Here is a 27,487-nt window from a genome sequence, read left to right as displayed (position 1 = left end):
CTAATGGCTTAGTCAATCTTGGATATCTACAGTTCCTAACTTAACAGTTCTATTGTGCACAAACGTAAATAGTCCTAATTTCACTAAAAAGAAATAAGAAAATAGCCAATTTAGCAACACATGTAGTCATCCCATAATATGATGAATGAAGTAGTCGTCATTAAGTGAAAGTAAAATGATTGCAAATGGGCGACTCAACTAGTGGCGGTTGTGGAAGATTTAGAGTGATCTGCATGGCAATTTCTTGCTTTGCAGGGTCTTTCCGATGGCTTTACGTTGCCGAGGTTGCCAAGCTATGGCCGGCTAGGGCTAGCAGGGGTACTCTGATACCGTGTTAGGTAGCATAGCCTCCAAGGCTGAGGAAGATGAAGGAGATCAGGACACGAGCAAAGATAGAAGAGAAAGAGGTTACGTACAAGCAATGATAGAAAAGAGTTGTACTAACACACAGCACTTTACATATCTCAAGAGTTATGGTGTCCGACCACCACTATTAGCATGTGATCCTAGCCTCTAGCCTGTTGCATGGTTGAATTGCCAAGGGTATGGGCTCTGCATCCATAAGCACACAAGCAAGTGCCCAAGCAAGTGTGGGTGCTAAAACACATAGTATTTGACACACACGCAACACTCTCTCAATAGGCAGTCAACTAAGTAACAGTTCAAGCATCTGTGATTTGCGGAGCAAATCGCAGCAATGTTTGGACCAATGCTGATGTGGCAGTGTACGGAGTTGTTGGCGTGGCACACCTTATGCAGGGATTGCTTTCTGGGTGACGGTTATTGCTGCAGGTGCTTTTGAGCATAGCAAATGACTCTGCAAAGTGCTTTTCGGAAATTGTAAAAAAACAATTGAGTTTTTAACTGCTTTTGACCTTGCACCTATACCTCACACACAACAATTGTAACCCATTCAGTTTTCCATAACGTAAATAAAACTTCCGAGGCTGCCTATTTGGGGGCCAACAATCTCCCAAGAGGAACTCTGCCTCTTCAAGTGTTGCCTCTAGAAAGTGTTCAAGCATAAAGTCCTGGTTGTTTCAGTATTTTTCCGGTTGCTTAAGTCTTACAGTGATTTTCCCGTTCCACTTAGCGGTGTTTTTCATCAAATGGTTACCGAACCTGACTTGCACCACCTCTACCAGTGGATCTGCCTCCACTACTTCCTTTGCCTCCACCAAGGCAATTTCAGATCTGCCACAACTATGATTACTGTCCATATTATCCGCTGTAGGTGGATGGTGGGTCTACAATAAAGTCCTTCTGTCACAAAGTGATGACGTGTCTACCCGAGAGCATGCGGGAAACCCTAATTCTGAAAACCCTAACCCTAAAACCTGCAAACCCTAAAATCTGCCAGAAACCCTAACCCTAACCCTAACCCTAGCAGCAGGAATTGATTCCGTGAAATGCGCTGGCATGATGATGTGGCAGCATCCGGATTTTACGGCGGCTTTTCAGCCTTTTTGCGTCAGCTTTTGGCTATGCAAATTGAAGAATAGAGAGAGAGAGAGAGAGAGAGAGAGAGAGAGAGAGAGAGAGAGAGAGAGAGAGAGAGAGAGGATTTGGTTTGCTTTTATTTAAAAACTCAACTGAGTTTGAGAGAGAAAAGGAGCCTTTGCTTTTCTGATTTGAAGCTTTTGGGGCTCTGCTTTTGGCATCCCTTGTAAACAATAAATAAGCGGTTTGGGCTTACACTCTGCAGAGCATCTGGACGCAGAGTCTGAGAGTGAAACCCTAACCGCTCTCTTGTACTTTGATCATTGATTAATACATAAAGAAATACCGAAAGGGGTGCCAGTCTCTTGGGCCAATATCTCTAGGCACGGAACTCCGCCGGGCCAGTGCAAATCTATTGTGATCTGTGAACTGTTTTGAAGTGGTTATTTGGTGTTGTTGTGAGTGATTCTTGACTTGGAGTGTCCAAGTCTGTTACACCTTCACCTTCTCGAGTGGTTGCTAGAAAGAAAGGTCTTCAATTCTTCAACAGTTTAACAACATCTACTCTCTTGGCAATTACACAAAAGAATCTAAGATCTCATGTGCTGCAGCTTTTCTGCGGTGGAGAGCTTTATCGACCAAGCCTCATGCTCCACAAACATGGCAAGGCTCTTGCATGTCCCTTTAACGTACAACTACTTGCCAATTGGGGAAATTTAAATATAGTTTCCAATGACACTCTCGACCATTATAATCAAAGATTTTGGTATGTATATTTGCTAGTTTCTTTCTTGAAAAATCTAACATTGTAAGATCACTATGAGCGTTATGCTATTAATTTACCTTCACCAAACGCCAAGAGTATTGTCTCTCCAAAAAGATCACCACTATATAATAACTTATGAACGGTAGCTTCCTCACCTCACTCCAAAGCAAAGGGAACTCTTCAACACGAAGGCTTTGGATATTTCCAGACAAGTGTGAAATTTTCCTTGAATAGAGAGCTTGAGGAGGTATGTGTGGAGCAACCTCTTGGTTTCATAGTGCCTGGCTCTTGTGACAAGGTTAATAGTTTGTGAAAAGCTCTCTATAGCCTGAAGCAGGCTCCTCGTGCATGGTACCGGAAGGTAGATACTTTCTTCCTATGGCATGGTTTCATAATTGGCCAAGCGACCTCATAGATTCTACAGTGATGATGTATATTTACGATTATGGATGTACTTTTACATAGGCTGTTATTAGCCTTCAGGCTTCTGGCTTGTTTTTTTCTATTTCCCTTATGTGAAAAAGGCATTTCCATTGTATGTATTGTTCTGGTCTCATGGGCTACATTGACCTCTCGGAGACAATAATTTCGTCCTGTCTTTCTTTCCCTCTATTCATTGACAGGCCTTCATCCCTTGGATCTCTCACATTTGCTGTACTCCATAGGAGCAGAGGGAACTTCTAAATCAACACCGACATAAGGGTTTGTGATTTGTATGACAATGGATCTCCCGACGAGTATTCACTCTCTGTGTGCGTTTAATGCTTTTTTAAACATAGCAGAGCTGCAGTCAATATAAACTAGGTGCCCAGGGTGTGGAGCCTGAATATTTTCCATAGCTTAGCCTTGATCATGAAGTTGTAACATCACAAACATGGTATAGTACATCACAGTTGCCTGAAAAGTAAACTGAATTATAAATTCTTCCAAAAAAGGAGTAGACTACCTGTTGGAGATTTGATTGGTGCGCAATGCGATGATCAAGAATTTGAGCAGGGGAAGCAACATTTATGAAGGCCCAGAAAGGAAAGTAGGCTTGCTCAGAAGGCAGCTCCTCTTTGAAGTTTGGACGACCGGCCACAAGCTCGAGAGCCACCATGCCAAAGCTGTACACATCAAACTTTGTGGAAAGACCGCCCTGCCTATTTTCCCAAAACTCTGGGGCCACATACCCAGGGGTACCCTTTAAATTACTCACAACTTTGCTCTCCTCCCTCTTGATAATCTTAGCTAGACCAAAATCTGATATTTTCGGACTAAAAAATCCAGCAGTATGTTGTGGGGCTTCAAATCACGATGTATTATCTTATGCAAGCATTCCTCATGTAAATATGACAAGCCCCTTGCCACACCCAAGGCTATATCATACCTTTCCTTCCAATTCAAAACAGAATCCACACCAAGAGTCTTTCCAGGCCTGTCAAACAGGTGTTTCTCCAAAGAACTGTTTGAGATGAACTCGTACACCAAAATTTTCTTTGTTTTTTCCATGCAAAACCCCACTAATCTAACCAAGTTAATATGATGCAATCTGCCTAAAGTTTCAATTTCTCTCAGAAACTGCCAATCAGAATGCGAAGACTCTTTTAGAACCTTCACTGCTATGACTTCACCAGTTGAGAGTTCTCCCTTGTAGACAATTCCAAAACCTCCTTGACCTAAAATAGCTGTGAAGTTCTTTGTTGCTGATGCCAACGTGGAATATGAGAAGCTAACAGGAGCCCCTGCAAGACCATGAAGCTTATCTAGCTTCACTACACTGCCTCGTGATCCCTCTCCGTTATGCCAAGCAGATCGCGATTTTCGTAAAGCAATGAATATAATGACCATTATTACAACACCACCTACCAGCAATGGCATCACTAAACCCAAAAACTTTTTTGAAGTGCTACACAAGGATCCTATGCAACCTGCACAAGAACCATGGGTTATCACCACTTGATTGCAACAATGAGACAATCTTAGGTGCTTTGATACTCAGGGAAACACTTGAGGCAAACAAAACAATTGTGCAGTAAAACAGAAGCACTTCATTCCTGAGCACATCAAGAGTAACATGCTGCATCTCTATTCTGACATGCACCATCTGCAGAAAATTTTAAGGAAGACATCATACAAAACACATTTTCATCTACTGCAGACATAGTGCAGTCTACTAGGACACCGTCGACAGGTTCTTAGGTTCAGTCAACTCCACTCAACAACAAGTGCTCTGAAAACAATCAGTAATGACTTACTTTTCTGTTTAGAAAAAACTGGGGTTCCCACTGAGCCTCTGGTAGAATCTGCAAGTACAAAGCAAAAGTTAATGAATTGTGTGTTCGGAGGCAAGAGTTTCTTTACCTAGAATCTGTTCACTAAGATAGATAGTTGGCTTACTTATAGATACAGGAGCAGGTGTTGCAGTAGTTACGTTGGATGCAAACTCTAGGATAGAATACAAAGTGTTATAAGCATCAGTTCTCTGTTGCAAAGAAACAGGTTTAAGGGGCCCACCATTAAGAATGATATTGACTTCTTTGAAGCCTTGACTTTGTGAAAGAATGGCTTGATGACAAGAGTACATTGCTGGAGGTTGCGGAGTCATCCAAAACCATAAGGAACCTCTAAAGCTTAGAACAGGGTTTGTCGCGACCAACTCAGGATAATTGATTCCATCAAATCCTAATGCAACTCCCATTGGCCCATAATTTTCATTCCTGGAAGAGGCTTGGCACTTCAGAATTACATACTCAAAAGATTCAGGAAAAACGCAATGTAATAGAGAATATGGCTCTCTCACTACTAACCAAGCAATCTGTAAAGGGCCTCTACCATAATACTTCTTTCCTGACGCACACTTCCATTCTGAGGAGCTACTGCAGTTTGATGATGACTGGTCTGTCGCCTCAACAAAGCAACCACCTTCAACATAACAAGGTATCAATTCTATATTTTGTGTATCCTGGACAGTGCTTATACTGTCGCTGTTTTCTGTAAAGTATGTGGTAAGTTCCAAATAAGAAAGGCGTTTTAGGTTTTGTATCCCTAATCATTGTCGATCCCGGTGACCTCTATAACACCTCCATATTCATGTGATAGTGTGCCATAGCCCCAACTCTCATCATTCATGGAAGATTAAAAAAACACTAAATTTTGAAAAAAGAAAAACGGAAAAAATAAAAGAACCTCTCCATTTTTTAGCATAAAAGCTACAAGCTTGACATCGTTTCAACAGCCTTACATATGCAAAATGGGGCTCATAGCTGCTTCCAAACATGCACATAAACTCATCAAAAACCATTCCAATCAAGACTTATACAAAACTCATAATGTTCAACAAAAAACTCAAAAAAGAAAACATGGTTAACATGGGAAAACACTCTCCCATTCACATGTGTAACAAAGGACTTTTACGGACAAACCCGAGTCGTAGACATACATACAAGAGAGCTCCACTTTTCACAGCTTTCGTCACTAGACAACTTGAAGAAGGGCACAAGAGAGCTCCCCTTCGGGCAACTTTTATCACTAGACGACTTGAAGAGGGGTGAAAGTGCAAAGATCCACATCCATGGTCATGGCCCGTTTAAGGGGAGAGAGTCAACTCAAGGAGTGACCCTCGCACACACATGGGCACCCCTCAAGCACCCCACCACCATCGCAGGTTGCAACGACACGGGCTTCCTCCTCCACAACTAAAAACCCAAGCTCACTCATGACCAAAAACTGTTGACAGTTCAGTTTTCCGTACATTTTTTAAGCCCTTCGTCAATTTTTTGAGTGCACACACTCAATTGTACAGAAACATCAAAGCAATGTATGCTGTGCAGCTTTCGCTCATGCATAGAAACACCTGGCACACATGGTGGCGCTCTTTTGGGCATGCCTTGACATGAGAAGATAGATGCTACTATTGTAATTAAAGAGCTGCTCATTACAAAGTTACAAGGAGCTGACAAAAACAGCCCCTAGAACGCCGAAACGGCATCCTGAGCATATACGGGTGGAGGAAAAGAACAAGAATGCTAGACGTTCTGGGTGACTACCTGTCACCGAAACATCGTGTTGTGGAATGGACCGGAAGGTGAACAAATTGTCCAGCCTCCAAACATCTCTCCGGATTCGTCCAGTCGGTCCCGATTTCTCCCAGGGACAGGCGCTGAGTGGGGGTTGTTTTGTGGCTGTGCCCGGCCAGTGTGAGGTAGGTTTCTCATGTCGGGTTCTGTCTAGCCATGTTAGCCTTGGGTTTTGGCTCAGTTCCATGGCCATTAGGCTCCTGCAAGGTGGGAGTATTTTTCCCACACCTGCCGGTATTTTTCCTTGTTCCCCACAGGGCATCTGCAGCCTTTTCCACCTATTTTCCTACATTTCCTAGGTCATGAGGGCTGGCTTTTGGCTGGCCGACCTGGTCTCTCTCAGGTATATAGGCAGGGCAGGAGCGTTGGAGAGAGGCAATGTGGTTGCAGGCTTTGGGAGCACAAGGCGCCCCTGGGGGCAGCCCTAGGAGGTGCAAAGGGCAGATGGGGCATGCAGCCCTAGTGTTTTTCTCCCTTGCAACCCAACATTTTTCTCCCTTTGCCAGAGGGTAGCACTCAACCCTAGTGTTTTAGTGCTCAGAGATCTTCTCCACGGTGCAATACCTCCTCAGGGCAGCCCTTCACATGCCTTGTGCCAATGCAGTAGCAGATTTCCTCGACCGAGATCTAGATCCACATCTAGATCTACCCAGGAGGAGATGCATCAGATCTATGCTCTCAGAGCATGTTGGAGGTGATGTCCATGTGGAGACTGTGTTAGTGGTCCCGCATGCAGGAGCAGTTGGCAGTGTCAATAGCAGTCGCAGTTGTGTGCACAAGGAACGGGAAACGGCAACATGCATGAAATACCATTCCCTGTTTCGGATACTCACATCTCAAACACGGAACGCGGATCCGGAACGGAAAATTAGGATGGGAACGGGGACCTAAAAATGGCCATTCCCTGTAACTATGGATACGACCACCTGGATGCTCTGATGTGGCTGATCCAGTGCGGTTTGGACATGATTGAGAGAGAAAAAGCTTGCTGGTTTTTCCTGTTTTTCTCCAAGTTTGGGGCACATTTGGGTATGTGGAGGCCTTGGATTCTCGTCTACGACTTCCCCATTTTTACCCTTGATTACCCCGACCTCTCTTCACTAAGGGGAGCCCGATGGAGGCTTCAAGATGTGTAGCAATGCTGGATTGCTTTGGTTTCTTCCTAAATGGATTCATGTTACTGTGCCTTCCCACAAGGGGAGCATGCATGCGGTTGTCGGATCCAGAGGGAGAGATATTCATTCCCAGCTTCTTCTTCAGAGAGAAGTGTTTGGACAGCAGCAGGATCTTCTTCCTCACTTCTGGAGGAGTTTCCTATGGCTGTGTTTTATTCAAGGAGATGGATTAGCACATTTGTTGTGCCTTTTGCAAATGCACATCTTCCTTGGAATTGTCGATGGAGCTACCTATCTGATGAGTAGCAGGTTGATGATTCAGATGCACTCTTGTACCAGATTGTGGATTATGGATGACAGAGCGGGATCACTTCCCTTCTTGAAGCAGAGGATGTTCCATGTTTTTGTTAGATTTACACCACTTTGCTGCTTCACAGGTCTAGGGCATACTTGTACAGCTAGTATGTCTCCAGGCTAGCCACCCATAGTCTAGGTTGCTCCTAGTCCGGCCGCCCGAGTTTGGGGCTGGCCGCACATTTTGTCCGGGCGCCCACATATATTTCCATATATCATTTTTCTGTTGGGTCGTGGGGATTTTTATCAGGCCTTCCCTACCTCCCCTTGGGCACCTATTTATGGGGGCAGGGGGGTACCCACTTCCACATCTCATCTCACAGAGATCACACATCTGATTGTACTGAGGGTCTTCTGCTCATGGTAGTCATGGGAGGACTGATCGCCCCCTCTTCCTACATCTTGTGTTTGTGGTGTATTCTCTCTCTCTCTCTCTCTCTCTCTCTCTCTCTCTCTCTCTCTCTCTCTCTCTCTCTCTCTCTCTCTCTCTCTCTCTCTCTCTCTCTCTCTCTCTCTCTCTCTGTGTGTAACAAACTGCTGACGTGTCAAAGCCTAAAGAATGGAGCCAACTTACAGATGAGAGCAGAAACCCTAACCCTAATTTTTGCCAGAAACCGTAACTATTGAAACCCTAACCCTAAAACCTGCAAACCCTAATTCTAGAAACCCTAAGAAGAACAAGCAACAGAAGAAGAAGTCCTACCAACTTATGGGGATCCCGTCCGATGGGGTCCCAAGTGGCATAAAGGCATTAAAAATAAAGCAGAACACACTCAAAAGACTTTGCACATCAAAATATGATGATATGGCACCTGTACGGACGTCCCGGAATTCGCGGCGGATTTTTAGGGAAATCCCGAAATTTTAGGAAAGTGAATTTTTGGGGTCAGCTTTTCATATTTGATGCTTTTAGGCTTTGGGCCTTTAAATATGAGCCTTGGGGGCCCTCTCTGGCACTCTTCAGCGCGCAGATTGCAGAGGAGGTGCTCCCCGGCTGTTGTACTTTGCGAATCAGCAGTAATATAAAGAAATACCGAAAGGGGCGCCAAGGTTTGGGGCTAATACTCTCTGGGGTGGAATTTCGCCACTCCGTGTCGCGTGTCGTCTCTCTCTCTCTCTCTCTCTCTCTCTCTCTCTCTCTCTCTCTCTCTCTCTCTCTCTCTCTCTCTCTCTCTCTCTCAGTTCAGTTGTTATTGAACAGTTGTTATTGAAGTGCTAAAAGTCTGTTCAGTCTGTTCTTTTCTATTGGCACGTGGTGCCTGCCTTGTGACAGTGGTATCAGAGCATCAGGCGTGTGCTTTTTCGAAAGCATACCGGTCCTACAAGAGAGCAGACAGAGCTATTGGAATTGAATTATATTTGAGGTATTAGCCACTCCCACCCTTACTTCATCGCGCATCGGGCGCGCTCCCGTCTTCACCGCTCATGTCTTACATGGCATAAGCCATGCAAGAGAAGGATCCAGATTTGTTTCAAGTCACTGTTTTTCTTAGAAGCAGTGCCATGCAGATGTTGATGTCTATAGCTACCAAGCAGCATACTCCAAGTACTTCGCAAGCTTTCAAGAAAATTTTTGCCCGAAGTTATATGGTTTCTGACATCTTCCTTCGGAGTGCAACTTCTGGCAGAGTGGGGTATCCTGAAATGCTTGCCATGGAAACCCTAGTAGATCATAACTTGAGATTTCTCGACATCTCTTAGTAGATGTCTCTTCACAAGCAGATGACCTTGGAGATTCGGTGCGATTGCTATCTTGGGACTACTATCGCCGCCAAAGAAACACTGTCTGTCCAAGAGCTGATGGACCATGCTGTGCTCGGCTACGGCCTTACGGAATGAACCTAACCCTAATTTTTGGTGCAGGTTCCAGGATGGAAAGTCCGTCGACTTTTCGAGCTCGACTGATGTCGAGATTGCGTTTTTAAGTTTGAAATCTGTTTGAGAACTTGTTTGGTGATCCTGTTTGAAATTTGTTTGAAATGGATGGTATCTGTTTTGAACCTGTCTTGGTGCCGATTTGAATTTTTTGACTCTGGTTTTAATACTGGTTTCAATGATTGGTGATTTTACTCCCGAGTGGAGTAGTGAGAAATTATGTTTGAGAATGCTTGTTCATACTCATGGCCCGGACCCTTGTGGTTATTTGCGGGGGGAGTATTGAATGATTGAAAAGTGTTGTTGTTACTCATGGCCCGGACCCTTGTGGTTATTTACGGGGGGAGTATTGTTGTTGTTACTCATGGCCCGGACCTGGATGGTTATGCGGGAGGAGTATTAAGAAGTCTGAGCAGTGGTTACTCTCAGCACCTCCAAACGACGCAGGCTGCCGTCTGGGGGGCGTTTGGTTGTAAAAGGCCTCTATATCTCATGGCCCGGACCTTTTTAGGTTATTTGCGGGAGGAGTGATGAGGGAGTCGTTGAACAGCTCATGGCCCGGACCTGGATGGTTATTTGCGGGGGGAGTGTTCATCGGCGGCTTTATGTTTCTATGTCTTGTAACATGCATATGTGAGCATTTGTGTTGCATTGTGATGTGCCAACCACTGAATATTCCTAATTGGATGAGATTGCCTGGGTATGTAATTTTAGTGCATCAAGACACCCGAGGAAGATCAGTACGGTCTGGGTGTGATGGCTAATTTTACTACGCCGGAATATCAAGAGTTCCGATTTGGACGAAAGGAGAAGCTAACTCCTTGATCAAAACAGCTGATAGGAGCAGCTAACTCCTTGATCAAAAGAGCAGAAAGGAGAAGCTAACTCCTTATTAAAAGAGCAAACTGATTGTCCCTCGGAATGACCCTCGGAAATTTTTTGAGCTAACTTGAGTTGTTTTGCAGATATGGTGTAATCGCGGACGATTACTCTTTCAAGAAGGGGAGATGTAACAAACTGCTGACGTGTCAAAGCCTAAAGAATGGAGCCAACTTACAGATGAGAGCAGAAACCCTAACCCTAATTTTTGCCAGAAACCCTAACTATTGAAACCCTAACCCTAAAACCTGCAAACCCTAATTCTAGAAACCCTAAGAAGAACAAGCAACAAAAGAAGAAGTCCTACCAACTTATGGGGATCCCGTCCGATGGGGTCCCAAGTGGCATAAAGGCTTAAAAAATAAAGCAGAACACACTCAAAAGACTTTGCACATCAAAATATGATGATATGGCACATGTACGGACGTCCCGGAATTCGCGGCGGATTTTTAGGGAAATCCCGAAATTTTAGGAAAGTGAATTTTTGGGGTCAGCTTTTCATATTTGATGCTTTTAGGCTTTGGGCCTTTAAATATGAGCCTTGGGGGCCCTCTCTGGCACTCTTCAGCGCGCAAATTGCAGAGGAGGTGCTCCCCGACTGTTGTACTTTGCGAATCAGCAGTAATATAAAGAAATACCGAAAGGGGCGCCAAGGTTTGGGGCCAATACTCTCTGGGGTGGAATTTCGCCTCTCCGTGTCGCGTGTCGTCTCTCTTTCTCTCTCTCTCTCTCTCTCTCTCTCTCTCTCTCTCTCTCTCTCTCTCTCTCTCTCTCTCTCTCTCTCAGTTCAGTTGTTATTGAACAGTTTTTATTGAAGTGCTAAAAGTCTATTCAGTCTGTTCTTTTCTATTGGCACGTGGTGCCTGCCTTGTGACACTCTCTCGCACACGCGCACTCACATGGTATCAGACGCCAGTTCACATGGTATCAACAGCTTCAGGCTCTGTCTGTTCTGAGGTGCTACATCGCATCAGGTTCTTCTCCCAAGGGCAAGATCAGCCAGCGTTTTTGCAACTAAAGCCAGATCTGCCAACGTTTTTCTATCAGCCACGCAAGCACAGAAATGGGAGCCAATTCTGTCGCAGAGGACCTCACCTCACCCTGCGTTTTTTGCAAGAAACATCAGATCTGCTGATTTCCCTGCTAGCGCTACCATTTCTGGACATCTTTGTCGCGGAAAACCCCTCCTGATCCATTTGCGTTTTTTACCTTCATCTGCGTTTTTGGGTTTTCAACCCATTTTCGGCGGTTTAATTGGTCACTTTGTGTCGTTGACACTTTCCACAAGTTGCTGGGCACCTAGGGTACCCATCAAGCCTCCGTTTTTTCAGCAAACATAAGGCTTTTGGTGCCAGCAAGTGCAGCAAAAGTGGACTGCAAATTGACCTGCGTTTTTGCAGCAAGAGGGCAACGCTCAGCTTCTGGACCCTGGATCTCGCCACCACCCACCCGGCTTTGCATCTGGAGCATTGCCGGTGAGTATCCTCTCCATCTTCATCAGATTTCAGCCATTACCCCTTGCAGTTTTCGCTGTTTTTCAGCCCATCTAGGGCAGTGACAGTGATTCACCACCCTTCCCTACACCCTCAGCACCGCTCCAGACCCTGCCGGGAGCGTACGAGCACGCTGAAAATCGCTGGACAGGAGCGTTTTCATCCCTCGCAGTTGTATTTTTGGGTGGACAGCAACCACATGATTTGTGTTTTTCACAAAGGATGAAGTTACCTCCTGGCAGGACACCATCTGGTGGTGGTCCGTGCGGTCTCTCTCTGACTGTTGCAGCACACGGTATCTTCGACATCGGCTTGATCATCTACGGGCGTACGATCCTTGGGAGATCCATTCATTCCAGCCATCATTCGGCGGTTGCGCACTCCAAAGGGGTGGTGACTTGTGGTTTGCTATGGACACACCTATGCACTCATCAAAGGAGTTCACACGAGATATAGCCATGCTCGTGGCATATGGGATTCAGACATTCCCAGAGAAGACACCACCATCTTGGGTGGACATACACTTACCACTTGACCTCGACACGTCAGATCACTTGCTTCCATAGGAGCATCTACATGGACTTAGGGAGAGGATCTTGGATCTCTTCTTGGACAGGTTCATTGCTTGGATCTACACACTGGAGTTGGACTTCAACGCTTTGGACTCTCTTGGAGAGTTTCCCCACGAGATGCGGGAGATCAGGCATCCCGTGACTACATCCGGAGTCAACCGGAGCTTGGCTTGGATGGTAGTGCAGTTGCTCTTCTACACTCCTGATCATTCGGATTTCTACCTTCAGAGTTACTTACACTCATCCTCGGTAACCTTACAGCAGACTTATTTCCCGACCTAGACAATAGGCCACTCCCAGGTCATTCACATTGAGAGCCACACCAAGTTGCGCTTTGGTGGCGTTGTTGGCGCAGATTCTGTTTTGGTTGACACCGGAGGATTGGAGGCAGGAGATATAGGCAAGACGGCGCAGACAGATTGGTCTGGCCTTTCCTCTTCTCAGAGGATCTTCACAGCACAGACTGTTGAGTCTGGCTTTCCCCTCATCTTGGATTACCCTACCTATTGACAGGACACCATCTAGTGGTGGTCCGTGCGGTCTATCGGTGACTGCTGCAGCTTATACAGTGCAGACTGCTTAGTCTGGCTTTCCTTGATTCGGAGGACGTTTATGGCGCAAATTACTACATCTAGCCTTCCTAGAGTTTTACACAGCTTAGCCACCTGGCCACACTGAGTTGCACGTTCATGCATTGACGGGCTTCCGTGCATTCTCATGACGGTTCCTGGGCTTCTCCATTTTCTCCAGACGGTTTGACTACAAACACCACAGATCCTATTGGGCAGGACACTTGTAGGTCTATTGACACTTCTTTTACAACAAGGAATTGTTTTCACACTCAGTTCAAGACCTTCACGCAGTATCTTCGCACTGTATCGGCGGAGTACAGCAGTTTGTTTCACTGTTCATGACGGCATCTTTCCACGGAGATTTCTTGGCAGTTGGTACACCCCAGACTGCTGCTACACTTGCGGAGTTCGCTGGAGTATTGTCCTTTAGTGGACATTGCAGTAGACATCTTCATCATTTGCCTCTCATCTTCGGCTTCATGCGGTTTGTTCAGCATCCCTTGCTCAGAGGGGGTGTTAGATTTACACCATTCTGCTGCTTCACAAGTCTAGGGCATACTTGTACGGCTAGTATGTCTCCGGGCTGGCCACCCATAGTCTAGGTTGCTCCTAGTTCCGGCTTCAGTTGACTCTTGTTCTTCCGGTATGCAATAGTTCAGGTGCATGTTACACTGCATGTGTTCGAGTTGGCTTTGACTGGCAGAGGGAGATAGTTTTACCTCCAAAACCACTTCTTGTTTGATCATCCGACTTTCTTGGATGAGGTTTAGAGGTGGCACATGTGCTGCCCGACCCTTAGCCAACAATGACAACAGTTCGAGGAGGCCTTGATGGAGTGTGGACTTCTCCTTTCTCCATGTTCTCTCCTTCCCCGGTGGTAGTGTGGCCCTACAGATTTGGTCACTTCTTTGCCCTTTGTGAGCTTGTCAGTACCACTTGTGGGACAATTTACGACTTCTTGTAAGCTTGTCAGTACCAGTTGTAGGACAGTTTACGACTTCTTGTGAGCTTGTCAGCACCAATTCCGGGATAGGTTTGCAACCTTCTATGGGTAGTTTTTCTTGATGATCGACAACAGCTTTGTCGAGCTCCTTTGGATGATAGGTTTGCACATAGTGTCAACAGTTGGTGGGGACATTTAGTACCTACTCCCGCAGTCAGCAACATTCGGATGAATACATCCCTTTGGAGAGCTCCGACCTTGGGGGCAGCACTTCTTCAGGTGTGCATGTTTGGCCACGTCTGGCTAGTATAGCAAGTTCTTCCCTTGCAATCTTTTGCTCAGTTTTCTGGCATGTTACAAATCAGCCCCAGCGTTCCTCAGGGTAATCTGAATATTGGAGTCAGTTGTGTATTGCACAGTTTAGTGGTGGGTATGTTCTCTTCGGCACAAGTACAAAGGACAGTTTTGGTGAAGATTTTAAGGAAACAATTTACAACAGTGATGAATAAGATGTGCAGTCATACGTGCTCGTTGCTGTTGCATCCTCCCTTCGGCATCGTGAGTCCCCCCCCCCCCCGAGCCCCGTTGGTGCACTGCCCTTGCTGCGTGCTCCTCCACCCGCCCTCTACCCTGTCCGCTACGTACCCCCTTGCATTGCTGTGAGCCTTGTTCGCCCCCCCCCCCCCACACCCCCGCATTGCTCTGTTCCGTGCATAGCCCATCCCTGAGCCCGCATTTTTGTTAGATTTAAACCACTCTGCTGCTTCACACAGGTCTAGGGCACTTCCATGTACGACTAGTGTCTCTGGGCTGGCCACCCATAGCATAGGTTGTACCTTGTCTGTCCGCCCGAGTTTGGGACCGGCCGCCCACTTGAGTTGGGCGCCCACTTTGGGCACTCATATATATGAGGCCAGGGGGGTACACATTTTATTATTATATGATGTATTGAGGGTCTCTTGCTTTGGTAGCCAGTGGGGGGCTGATCGCCCCCTTTCCCCATCTCTGGCATTTGTGTTCTCTCTCTCTCTCTCTCTCTCTCTCTCTCTCTCTCTCTCTCTCTCTCTCTCTCTCTCTCTCTTTTCTCCGCACACACGCTCTCACATGGTATCAGCAACTTCAGGCTCTCCATGGGACTTGCGCTTCACCATCAGCATGAGGTTCTCCTCCCAAGAGATCAAATCAGCAACGTTTTTGCAAAAGCCAGGCAAGCGATGAAATCTGGAGAGTTTTCATCACCGAGATTCACCTTCTCAACCTGCGTGTTTTGCTATCAACATGGTGATCACCAGATCTGCAGCCAACGCTGGCCATTCCCAGGCTTTTCATCGCCAGAATTGCCCACTACCGCTTGCGTTTATCAGCCAGCACTTGCGTTTTTGGCACAGCTGCGTTTTCAGGGCTGATGCGTTTTTGGTTGAGAGGGGGAGCGCTTGTCAACACCCATCTCAATCTTGCCTCCTACACGGCTCGGCATCCAGTGCCTTGCCGGCGAGATTCCTCGGATTCTATTACAGTTTTCAGCCATAAACATGTGCTGTTTTTTCCTCTGTTTTCAACCCACACCTGGGGTTGTTACTTTGATTTACCACCCTGGGGTTGTTACGAGATATAGCCATGCTCATGGCATATGGGATTCCGACATTCCCAGAGAAGACACCACCATCTTGGGTGGACATACACTTACCACTTGACCTCGACATGTCAGATCACTTGCTTCCACAGGAGCATCTACATGGACTCAGAGAGAGGATCTTGGATCTCTTCTTGGACATGTTCATTGCTTGGATCTACAGACTGAAGTGGGACTTCAGTTCTTTGGACTCTCTTGGAGAGTTTACCCGCAAGATGCGGGTGATCAGGTGTAACCAGCCTGTTAACTTCAAAAAGGGCGGTAGGCTTTACTTCAAACCTTGATTTAGCTTTCACCCATTATTAGTCGTCTATTCTACCTGTGCTATAATGACACAAGAGAGGGGAATGGGATACAGATGCTAGAATGCATCTGCTGTATGTGAGTCAGACACCAGATTGGCCCCTAAATAGGTGCCCCTTTCGGTATTTCTTTATTCTTTAAAAGAGGGAATAAAAGCTGTGGTTCCCTACAAGCTGCTTTGCACAATCTGGGCTGAATTTCTTCTGTTCTGGCCCGATTTCGGCAACATAACTGTACTAGGACCCTTGACAGTCAGTATCCCCACGCATTAGATGACTTTCCCAACGCATACGGACACTTTGCAAAACCTGGCGAGAATCTGCAGCACGCTGAATTCTCTGCTTTCTACCCTGAAAATGCGCCAGATCACCTGTACAGTCCCCTCGCGTCCCCGAACCTCCTGGGGGTATTAGGGTCCGTTTAGGGCCAAAACCTAAACCTGCAAAAATACACAGCAGGCTGTAATTCACTGTTTCGGGTTCCGTTTCGCGTGCCGGTCGCATCCGTAGCAAGTCCTCGAGCTCCCGCACCTGTAGGGCTACTTGCCCTTTGAATCGGACGGGATTTCGCACGTGAAACCTCTCCGAATTCACCTGTACTTGCGGAGGATTATCCGCTAGCTAATCCAGTACCTGTGCAAGAGGCTCTTGCCTCGGCAATCGCGCATGAACCCACATAACTGTACATTGGTCAAATGAAAAGCCCACTAGAGGGGCATAACCATAAAGAATAGGGGAGAGAGAGAGCAGTGAGAGGTGTGCAGGTCATGACATCCTGCACCTCACTGTACATAGAGGGTAAGCCAGCACTCCACTGAAGCTCTCCCACCTGTGACAGCACTCAAAAATGAGCTCACACCTGAAAATCACGTTTTTGCCTTCTCTTTAAGTAGTAAACTGGCCTCAGAGTGCCAAGTGTCACTCATTTGTGCATTTTCCCGCTTTAGACCCTCGGGTCTAAAAATATCTCACCTGCAGCCTCTGTTGACTTGGCCACAGAGTAACAAAATGATCCCCATGTCAAACTGCACGCAATGACACGAAGACATTTTGCCGTCCAAAAATAGCAGTCCCTAAAATTTAGGAGTTTCTGCCATTACATTCTTCTAGGTCATCTGACCCTCTCTGTACACTGCAGCCACACCCAGAACTGAAACGTAGCCTATGTAGCAAAGGATTCCGCTTTGGCTGGCCAATGACCCCACTTTGGCTAACCATAGTCCTTGTCCAACCTTAGTGCTCTTTAGCCCTCAGGCCTGGACTCTCTCTGAACAGTTCCACACTGGCTATGCAATGCAGGGCAGTTAGATTTCCAGAGGGGTGTTTCCAAAAGGTAAAACAAATGAAATTCCCCAAAGAAAGAGAAAATAAACAAAAATGGAATTGCCACTAGCTGGTGACATACCCCCCTCTTGAAATCTCAAACGTCCTCGTTTGCACCTATGTCGTACATGCTTACAGTCCGCACTCGGGTGTTCGGATACCATGTCGACACATGTACGACACATACATGCTCACAGTCAACACCTCATTGACACATGTATTACCTGCGTGTGAACCCTGTCCCAATGACATAGTGGAAGCGTCACACTCTGTCATTGCTTTGAGTCCATAACTTTTCAATGACAAAATGGAAGTGTCACATTTTGCCACTGTCTTTTAGTACACGTTGGATCCAGTAACCTTTCGAGCATACCCAAACCGACAGTTTAAGAATGCAGTTACACATGTACTCTTCAATAGAAATAATTGTTGCACGCTTGACAAACTAACAAGAAATACTCACTTCTATAGCACTAAACAAACTTTTGGACATTCCATAAGAGCAATTGCCAAACTGACAATCTGTACAGCTCTAACATTCATGTAACATGCACTTCATTTGAGCTCACTGTAAGTAACATGTACATCATTTCTTTCAGAAGGCATTGTCACACTGACAATCCATGTAGCTCTGAATCTCAAGGGGTCAAGGTAGGTTACAAACCACGGTTTTAAGTTCCCATACTTTTAGTGACTCTACAAGTTCACTTTTTTCCATCCACTTGACATCCAGAGGTAAATAGCTTTTGAACTTTACCAAACAGCACCTTGCAACCTTGACTTTTCTTTTCTTTCTTTGTGTGCCAAAATTTGTTCCGAGACCAAGATCTCGTCAAGTTCCTCGACTTCCGGCTGATCTTCAGCTGACATATCTTCTAGCACATCACCCACATAGGGTATGAGAAGACTCACGTGAAACGCATTGTGAATCTTCCAACTCTCAGGCAATTTCAGCCTTTATGCAATATCACTGATTTGCATACTGAGCATCAAAAACAATCTTTCTCTGCTCTTCATCTTTATCTTTGGAGATTAACCTGTGATCTACCCTTATGCTGTCACTTTTATTGGGTTGAGAATTCTCTTTTTGACCCAATTTTGGCAACATAACTGTAGTAGAAACCTTCACAACCAAAAATCCACATATCCAAGTGATTATCCACGCATAATAGAGCACTTTTGCAAACCTGTGGAAATTCAGCACGCTGAATTCTTTGTTTTTAGCTCCTAAAATGCTCCAGATCACTTGTATTATTGTCCTCTAGCTTCCCCGAAGCTCTTGGAACAAAAAGACATCAAATAGGGTCAAAACCCTAAATCTGCAGAAAAATACAGCAAGCTGTATTTTCTTCTTTCGGGCTCTGTTTTGCGTACCAATCGCACCCATTCGTAGCCTTTGATCTGCTACATCAGTAGGACTACTTGCCCTTTCGGGCTCTGTTTTGCGTACCAATCGCACCCATTCGTAGCCTTTGATCTGCTACATCAGTAGGACTACTTGCCCTTTGATTTACACGAGATTTCTCGCAAGAAATCTTGTTAAATCATCCTGAACCTGTTTTGAATTAGCCTTTAGCTAATTCGGTACCTGTATGAAATCATTCCAAGTGGAAGGAGTCTGTCCTTGTAACAACAGTGTATTCCACCACTGACTTGCATTTTTTTCAGAAAAGTGACAGCTTTCCTGACTTTAAATGCTCCTTCCAACAAATACTTTGTCAAACTGTTCGAGGAAAGAGAAAACCTTTGTCCTCTCATCAAAGCCATTGAATGTGTCAATGGACTCACTGATCATCTTCTTTGTATGGCTTTAGCTTATCCATTGACTCCAAATTGTCAAAAGAGACAGTTTGCATAATGGGTACACCTGTGGGAGCCATCTGTACTCCCTAGCCAGTAACATGTTGATGTCCAGGTGTCATATTCACTGATGGGATTGAAAAACCAGCCATACCCAAGTTGCCTTGTGACACCCAAAACTGACCTTGTGTGCCCTGACATCCTGGGTGCAAACCAATGTTTGCATACATGGGGTTGGGCACCATGCCTTGCATACCCCTAAACACTGTTCCTGGCATGCCAAAACTGCCTTGAACTTGATGTGCTATTGATGAAGATCGTATGAACTCCATAAATCTTGGATTCTCCATCAATTGCTTGAACATGGTCACAGCAATAACAACCTGCAAAGCGTTCTTTGCTTGGCCTGAACTCTCGCCAATTTCATGTGCAGTTGGAATAGGCTGTCTATCCTCTGAAGAGGAACCCTCTTCCTTGTTGCCATCCATCCTGTATCCAAAGAAAGACATGTAGCCTTTCTCACCTGTATCCAAAGAAAGACTCCCGTAGCCTTTTTCACCTGTAAATCCAAAGAAAGACTCGTAGCCTTTCTCACCTGTATCCAAAGAAAGACTCTCGTAGTCTTTCTCACCTGTAAATCCACTCGATCTACTTTCAAACTCTCTGTGTTTTCAAGGCCATCCCAAACTCTCTGTGTGTCTTTAACCCAAACTGACCAAGGCTCACTTTTGAGAAAAAAGTGATTTAATCCCGTCGATGGAACCATGTAACCAGCCTGTTAACTTCAAAAAAGGCGGTAGACTTTACGTCAAACCTTGATTTAGCTTTCACCCATTATTAGTCGTCTATTCTACCTGTGCTATAATGACACAAGAGAGGGGAATGGGATACAGATGCTAGAATGCATCTGTATGCGAGTCAGACACCAGAATGGCCCCTAAATAGGCGCCCCTTTCGGTATTTCTTTATTCTTTAAAAGAGGGAATAAAAGCTGTGGTTCCCTACAAGCTGCCCCGCACAATCTGGGCTGAATTTCTTCTGTTCTGGCCCGATTTCGGCAACATAACTGTACTAAGACCCTTCACAGTCAGTATCCCTACGCATTAGATGACTTTCCGGACGCATACGGACACTTTGCAAAACCTGGCGAGAATCTGCAGCACGCTGAATTCTCTGTTTTCTGCCCTGAAAATGCGCCAGATCACCTGTACAGCGGTCCCCTCGCGTCCTCGAACCTCCTGGGGGTATTAGGGTCCGTTTAGGGCCAAAACCCTAAACCTGCAAAAATACACAGCAGGCTGTAATTCACTGTTTCGGGCTCCTTTTCGCGTGCCGGTCGCATCCGTAGCAAGTCCTCGAGCTCCTGCACCTGTAGGGCTACTTGCCCTTTGAATCCGACGGGATTTCGCACGTGAAACCTCTCCGAATTCACCTGTACCTACGGGGGATTAGCCGCTAGCTAATCCAGTACCTGTGCAAGAGGCTCTTGCCTCGGCAATCGCGCATGAACCCACATAACTGTACATTGGTCAAATGAAAAGCCCACTAGAGGGGCATAACCATAAAGAATAGGGGGGAGAGAGAGCAGTGAGAGGTGTGCAGGTCATGACATCCTGCACCTCACTGTACATAGAGGGTAAGCCAGCACTCCACTGAAGCTCTCCCACCTGTGACAGCACTCAAAAATGAGCTCACAGCTGAAAATCACATTTTTGCCTTCTCTTTAAGTAGTAAACTGGCCTCAGAGTGCCAAGTGTCACTCATTTGTGCATTTTCCCGCTTTAGACCCTCGGGTCTAAAAATATCTCACCTGTAGCCTCTGTTGACTTGGCCACAGAGTAACAAAATGATCCCCATGTCAAACTGCACGTAATGGCGCGAAGACATTTTGCCGTCCAAAAATAGCAATCCCTAAAATTTAGGAGTTTCTGCCATTTTATTCTTCTAGGTCATCTGACCCTCTTTGTACACTGCAGCCACACCCAGAACTGAAATGTAGCCTATGTAGCAAAGGATTCCGCTTTGGCTGGCCAATGACCCCACTTTGTCTAACCATAGTCCTTGTCCAACCTTAGTGCTCTTTAGCCCTCAGGCCTGGACTCTCTCTCAACAGTTCCACACTGGCTATGCAATGCAGGGCAGTTAGATTTCCAGAGGGGTGTTTCCAAAAGGTAAAACAAACGAAATTCCCCAAAGAAAGAGAAAATAAACAAAAATGGAATTGCCACTAGCTGGTGACATCACGCATCACGCGACTACATCCGGAGTCACCCAGAGCCTGGCTTGGATAGTAGTGCAGTTGCTCTTCTACACTCCTGATCATTTGGATTGCTACCTTCAGAGTTGCTTACACTCACCCTCAGTAACCGTTCAGCAGACTTATCCCCCGACTTGGGCAGTAGGCCACTCCCAACTCATTCACATTGAGAGCCACACCGACAGGCAGTTTGGTGGCGTTGGCGCAGATTTTGTTTTGGTTGACACTAGAGGATTGGAGGCAAGAAATACAGGCAAGACGGCGTAGACAGATGGTCTGGCCTTTCCTCTTCTTAGAGGATCTTCACAGCGCAGACTGCTCAGTCGAGCAGTCTGGCTTCCCTACTTCTAGAGAATGATTACGGTGCAGACAGCTTGGTCTGACCACACCTCTTCTCAGAGGCCCTACACAACGCAGACTGTTGAGTCTAGCTTTTCCCTCATCTTGGATTACCCTACCTATTGACAGGACACCATCCGGTGGTGGTTCGTGCGGTCTCCCGGTGACTAATGCAGCTTACGGTAGATTCTACAGTCCAAACTGTTTAGTCTGGCTTTCCTTGTTTCGGAGGACGTTTACAGCGCAAATTGCTACATCTGGCCTTCCTGGAGTTTTACACACCTTAGCCACCTAGCCATACTGGTTACACGTTCATGCATTGACAGGCTTCTGGTCATTCTCATGACGGTTCCTGGGCTTCTCCATTTTCTCCAGACGGTTTGACTATAGACACCACAGATCCTATTGGGCAAGACACTTGCAGGTCTATTGGCACTTCTCTCACAACAAGGAGTTGTTTTTCACACTCAGTTCGAGACCTTCAAGCAGTATCTTCACCTGTATCGACGGAGTACAACAATTTTCTACACTGCTCGTGACGGCACTTTACCATGGAGATCTCTCAGAGGTTGGGACACACCAGATTGCTGCAGACATTGCATCATTTGCCTTACATCTTCGACTTCATGCGGTTTGTTCAGCATCAGGTGCGGAGAGGGGGTGTTAGATTTACACCACTGCGCTGCTTCGCACAGGTCTACGACACTTCCATGTACGGCTAGTATCTCTGGGCTGGCCACCCATAACATAGGTTGTACCTTGTCCGACGGCCCAAGTTAAGGGCCGGCCGCCCACTTGAGTTGGGCGTCCACCTTGGGCACTCATATAAATGGAGCCAAGGGGGTACACATTTTATTATCATCTGATGTATTGAGGGTCTCTTGCTCTGAGTCAGTGGGAGGCTGATTGCCCCCTTTCCCCATCTTTGGGAGTTTGTGTTCTCTGTCTCTCTCTCTCTCCTCTCTCAAGCTTCCGCACACGTGCACTCTCACAATTTTCTCTCGCAACCCTCGCTCACTTTCGTCTCCCCTCTTCCCGCTGAGCCCGCCTCAGGGCCTGTTCCTCTACCTTCGTTTCAGCAAGAGTTCGCCCTTTTACCTTCGCCTTCCCTCGCTGTAGCAGACATAGTTGGAGGCTTGTGCTTCGAAGGGACTTAGATGAAGTCCCCTCGCCCGACCCCGCCAACCCCACCATTCAACTTGTGAGGAGAGCAAGCGAGCCTCGTAGTAGAGGTGGAGCACCTTCAAGCCACCTCTGTCATCTGCAAGATTAATGGCAGTCGTCCCAGTCGAGGAGAGGTATGCGACCTCTTGCAGGCCCGCCTCCTAGTAGAGGTGGGGAAGATCATTGACATCCAACTTCTCGAGCGAGGATGCTACCAGATAGAGTTAGAGACTCCCGCGATGGCTACCAAGGTCATCTCAATGAGCCCGTTGTCCATTCGAGCAGTCAGAGCTCATTTCCGACAGTGGCGCCATGGATTCGATCCAACATCAGATGTTCTTCTCAACAAGGCAGACTTGCCTATTTCAGTTTGCTTTCCTAGCCTACAGAGGGAGTACCTACCGCTTCTTTCCAAGATTGGTTCCGAGATCGGGACAATCTTGGAGACCCCACGCACGGCAGCTTCAGTTGCAGCCAAGGATGCTGGTGAGCCTTCAATTCACGTTCTGGTTCGTGACACTCAACACTCTCCCTAAGGTGGTCCTTCTACCTAGGGTGAGTGGGGGATGGTTACGCCACAGGGTGGAGTATTTGGGACTCCTGAACCAGTGCTTCATTTGCGGGCAGATGGGCCACTTAGCGAAGGCCTGTCGTCGCAGGAGATCTTGACCCATAGCACATGCGCAGCCTCCAAAGGCCGAGCATCCTAGCAGACATGTACCCAGGACACACAGGCTGATACCCCGACAGAGACCAGCAATCCGCCAAGGATGGGCTCGCCACACTGCCCCCCCTGGTTGCCGACCTCCTGCAACTCAGCAGCATTGGGTTCTGACAGGGAACCGTTTTGACCCCCTTCAGCAGGAACCCCCTGAGGAGTCCCCCTCCACCTTAACTCCACCACCTCCCCCCCCCCCCCCTCCACCTTCAGACTCCTCCATTCCCCCACCTCCATCTCCTCCCCTTTCCCCAGTGGGGCCCTCAACCTCATCACCTGACCCCCCTTATACTCCTCCTCCGACGCACAGGATTGGACACACATCTGCAACAAGACGATCTCTTGGTAGTGATTTCGCTACGAGTCGCATGGCTCGAGAGGGACAGCCCACCTAAGGACGCCACTTCTGGTTCAGACCTCTTGTTTTGCAGCAATCCCTCGCGGTTTGACCAGCTTTGATATCGCAGACGATGAGACTTATTCGACTGCAGTTTCACATGTTTCCTTGGTGACCCCTCTTCCGACCTAGAGGAAGCTTGCTTTCGAGTTCACGTTCTCTTTCTAACAGCCCGAGGTACTGAGGCTCTGGATACAGTGGTAGGTTTCTCCTTTTCGATGTGGGGAAGGGATCGTACAGAGTGGACCATGCACACAATTCTTGACTGGCTCCAGGTCTAAGCTGTTGAGTTCTCACACCACATAAAGGGACCTGGGGGTGATAGACTTGGTATAGACACTTTGGCCTCTAGCCACATTCAGTGTGACGCCGCTAGATGCAGCAGGATGTAGACACTTTGTGGTGCACTTGTTTGCTGACACTCAAAGGCCCCCTTGCTATGTATTTGTACATGAGGATTCTTGGACAAAAGATGTAGCCCTACGAACTGCATGCTCTGCTTGGGTCTGGGTGGGACAATCACTTCAGATGCGTTTGTCTAGAGGTCGCTCGGATGCGGATTACTCCCTATCCAAACCAGCCTCGAAGATAGCAAGATTGGTTGTTGTAATAGCATCGGTCTTTCTCACTGACCCCATGAGGATTGTCTCATGGAATGTACACAGTTTAGGTGAACCCTAGTTTCAGCGCCAGAGGGACTGCTTGCGACAGGAGCTTCAGAGATGCCTTGTCGATGGTGAGATTGATATTCTTATGCTACAGGAGCACCATCTCTGTGAGAGCCGCATTAGACGATGTGGTCAGATTTTGTGTGGTCGCTATGAGACGTTTTGGTCAGCTGCATTTGGACCCGGACGTATCTAGGGAGGGGTATGTATGACTATTGCGGACTCCTGGCAATAGGCCATTGTGGGCATAGATATTATTGTGTCAGGCAGGGCTCAGTGGATTACTATGCAGGTTCAAGGATACCTCATGGGTTTCCTGAACATATACGCGCCCACTGTGGCAAGTGCACGAGTAGAGTTTTGGTCTCATATTGTAGAGTCTTTGCCGCATGCAGAGCAGTGGTGTGTTGAGGGAGACTTCAACATGCTAGAGGACCCCTCTGACAGGATTGGAGGTGGCCATGCTACTGTGCACGGGGCGGAGTTGGTAGCTTGGGAGCGTTTACGTATGACTTTGAGGGTTTTCGATGTTTGGCAGCGCTTAGGCTTTGTGAGACCCCCAGACAGTTTGTCTTCCTCTCGCTCTGATCGCAGAGTAGGAGGAGTGAATCTATCTCCAATAGATCGCTTCTACGCCAGTGACCACATTTGTGACATGGGGAGACATGTCTGCACTCTAGCAAGGACTGTAAGAAATGCGGAATACAATAAGGATCTCGTAGCAAGGAGAGTAGAGAGATATACGATGCAAAGTAGATTAGTGGCAAATCAAAAACTTTAGAGTAGCACACTATTACAAAGTGATGGCGTCATCCACCCATGCGCTCTCAAGGTAGAGCTTAGATGGCGATTTAAACAACTAGAGCAAGTAGGAATACAAGGAACCAACAATCCTTATACATGGATGTGTTGTGTGCGTCAAGTGTACACACCATTTTGCCGAATTACTCATGAGAAGGCCTCCTTATATAGACGTAAGGGAGCCTCTAAACGCCCATGTACAGTCACCCTTAGATAGCCAAGTCCAAGTAGGACTCTCCCATGTGCCCATGTGTAGCCGCTTTTGGGTAGACAAGTCCTCCTAGAAATCGGCCACCGGCCGATTTCCCATTGTCTTCTCGCCGCCGTCCAGCCAAGATATTCCGACGAAAAGGAATGTTCCCGCAAAGTTGTCCCTGAATTTGCTCCGTACCATCCACGATCACAAATAGAGATCTTATCAGCGTGCAAAGCTGGAATCCACTAAATATATGTGCACCATTGGCTTCTTCTCATAAGGGGGCCTTACAAACTGTGCAGCATATATTGTGGTGGTAAAACTGAGAGAGGTCGGCATTGCAAGTATAACTGTGCAGCATATATTGTGGTGGCAAAATTGAGAGAGGTCGGCATTGCAAGTATACCAACAAGGACTACTTTTTCTGACCATGCGCCAGTGATTCTCACTGTGACACACAGATAGAGGAGGGGAAGTGCGATGCTATGCATCCTTGAGAGGATCTTGCTGGATCCAGAGCTCAGAGAGCGTGAAGGCACTTTGGACAGAGAGCTTGGACACGTAGGACACCCCTGCTAGTAGAGTGGCCTCTCAACTGGCTGAGCTTAATCGCTTCTTTCTCCAGGAGTCTACAGCTCGCTTGGCTGCAGCCAGGGAGGAGAAGAAGCGCCTCTGACGGGGCATTGTTTCCTTGCAAAGGATGCAAGAGCAGCATCCAGACAGTCCTTGGTTGGAGAAGCATATGCAACAGGCTAGATAGGTTAGCTGGCATTGAGGAGCGGCGTCATGACTTTGCCTTCCATCGGCAGGCATCTCAATGGACCTAGGTGGGTGACAGAGTTACTGGGGAGTTTTTTGAGACGGTGGGACCCCGCCATGCGCACACCAGTGTCAGCCAGTTGAGAAGACCCGACGGGTCAATTGCTTCAGAGCCTGAGGATATCCGTGCAATTGCTACAGAGCCTGAGGATATCAGCCAAAGCGTCAAGATGCATGCAGAGAGCAGGTTTTTTTGGGCACAAATGCCTTGCCTTGTTACTGAGGAGATGTGACAGAGACTTGAGCTTTCCCTCCAGCTAGAGGAGCTCCATGAGGCCCTCAAAGCACTCCCCCAAGGTAGTTGTCCAAGGGAGGATTCTTTGACTCCTAACTTTTTCTTAAAGTACTAGGACTTACTTGGTTCAGATCTTTGCAGCGCATTCCAATACGTTTTGCACACTGGCGAGATGCCTGACAGCATGAGTGAGGCCAAGATTTACCTTATTCCCGAGGAGGGAATAAGGCTCCTTGGACGAGTTTCGACAGTGGTGACCCATCACCATCCTCAACTCAGCCTACAAAATTCTAGCAAAGGCATTGAGCTTGAGGATTCAACCACTACTACAGAGCAAATGGGAATCATGATTCCAACGACAACCAATCTATTGAGGATGAGTCTGACAATCTTCTAGATTCTCTCGAAGACGATCAGCAGTCTACATATCTACACGGCCAATTGCATGTGAGCACTTGTACAAGAGGTTGATGAAGTTTGCACGAAATCTGGCCTATGCTCAGTATATGAAGAACCTGATAGCTCAAATCTTGACATTATCTCTTCCGATGATTCGGATTACATCTGAGGCACGAAGAGCTATAGACACTCAGACCTTGACACTCGTTCTTCTGACGAATCGAATTCCTACACTTTTTGGCAACGTCTTTGACAAAAAAAGGAATCACTTGACTCGAGAACCTAAATATGATAATTTTGAGAGGCAGGAGGAGTTCAAGAATGGACGTCAAAGCATTAGATTTGACACTTTTTTGGGAGATAAGATAC

At 46.9% G+C, this 27,487-nt stretch overlaps 1 pseudogene across 1 annotated transcript in view; it reads right to left on the bottom strand.

Annotated features, from left to right (window-relative positions):
• The window catches only part of LOC147449157 (G-type lectin S-receptor-like serine/threonine-protein kinase At5g24080), an 86,253-nt pseudogene that overhangs the window by 31,060 nt on the left and 27,706 nt on the right, over positions 1-27,487 (bottom strand). The window contains exons 2-6 of the transcript XR_015189413.1: positions 4,996-5,110; positions 4,703-4,905; positions 4,586-4,633; positions 4,444-4,491; positions 3,153-4,116 (exon numbers count right to left, since the gene is read on the bottom strand). The product of XR_015189413.1 is annotated as a G-type lectin S-receptor-like serine/threonine-protein kinase At5g24080 (transcript). The remainder of the gene's footprint in view (positions 1-3,152; positions 4,117-4,443; positions 4,492-4,585; positions 4,634-4,702; positions 4,906-4,995; positions 5,111-27,487) is intronic.

The sequence above is a fragment of the Adiantum capillus-veneris genome, chromosome 10, assembly GCF_014529385.1.
Source record: "Adiantum capillus-veneris isolate H3 chromosome 10, ASM1452938v2, whole genome shotgun sequence".
In the NCBI taxonomy this organism is placed as follows: domain Eukaryota; kingdom Viridiplantae; phylum Streptophyta; class Polypodiopsida; order Polypodiales; family Pteridaceae; genus Adiantum; species Adiantum capillus-veneris.
Note: the sequence above shows the minus strand (reverse complement) of the source record. Positions and strands in the feature narration are given on the sequence as shown.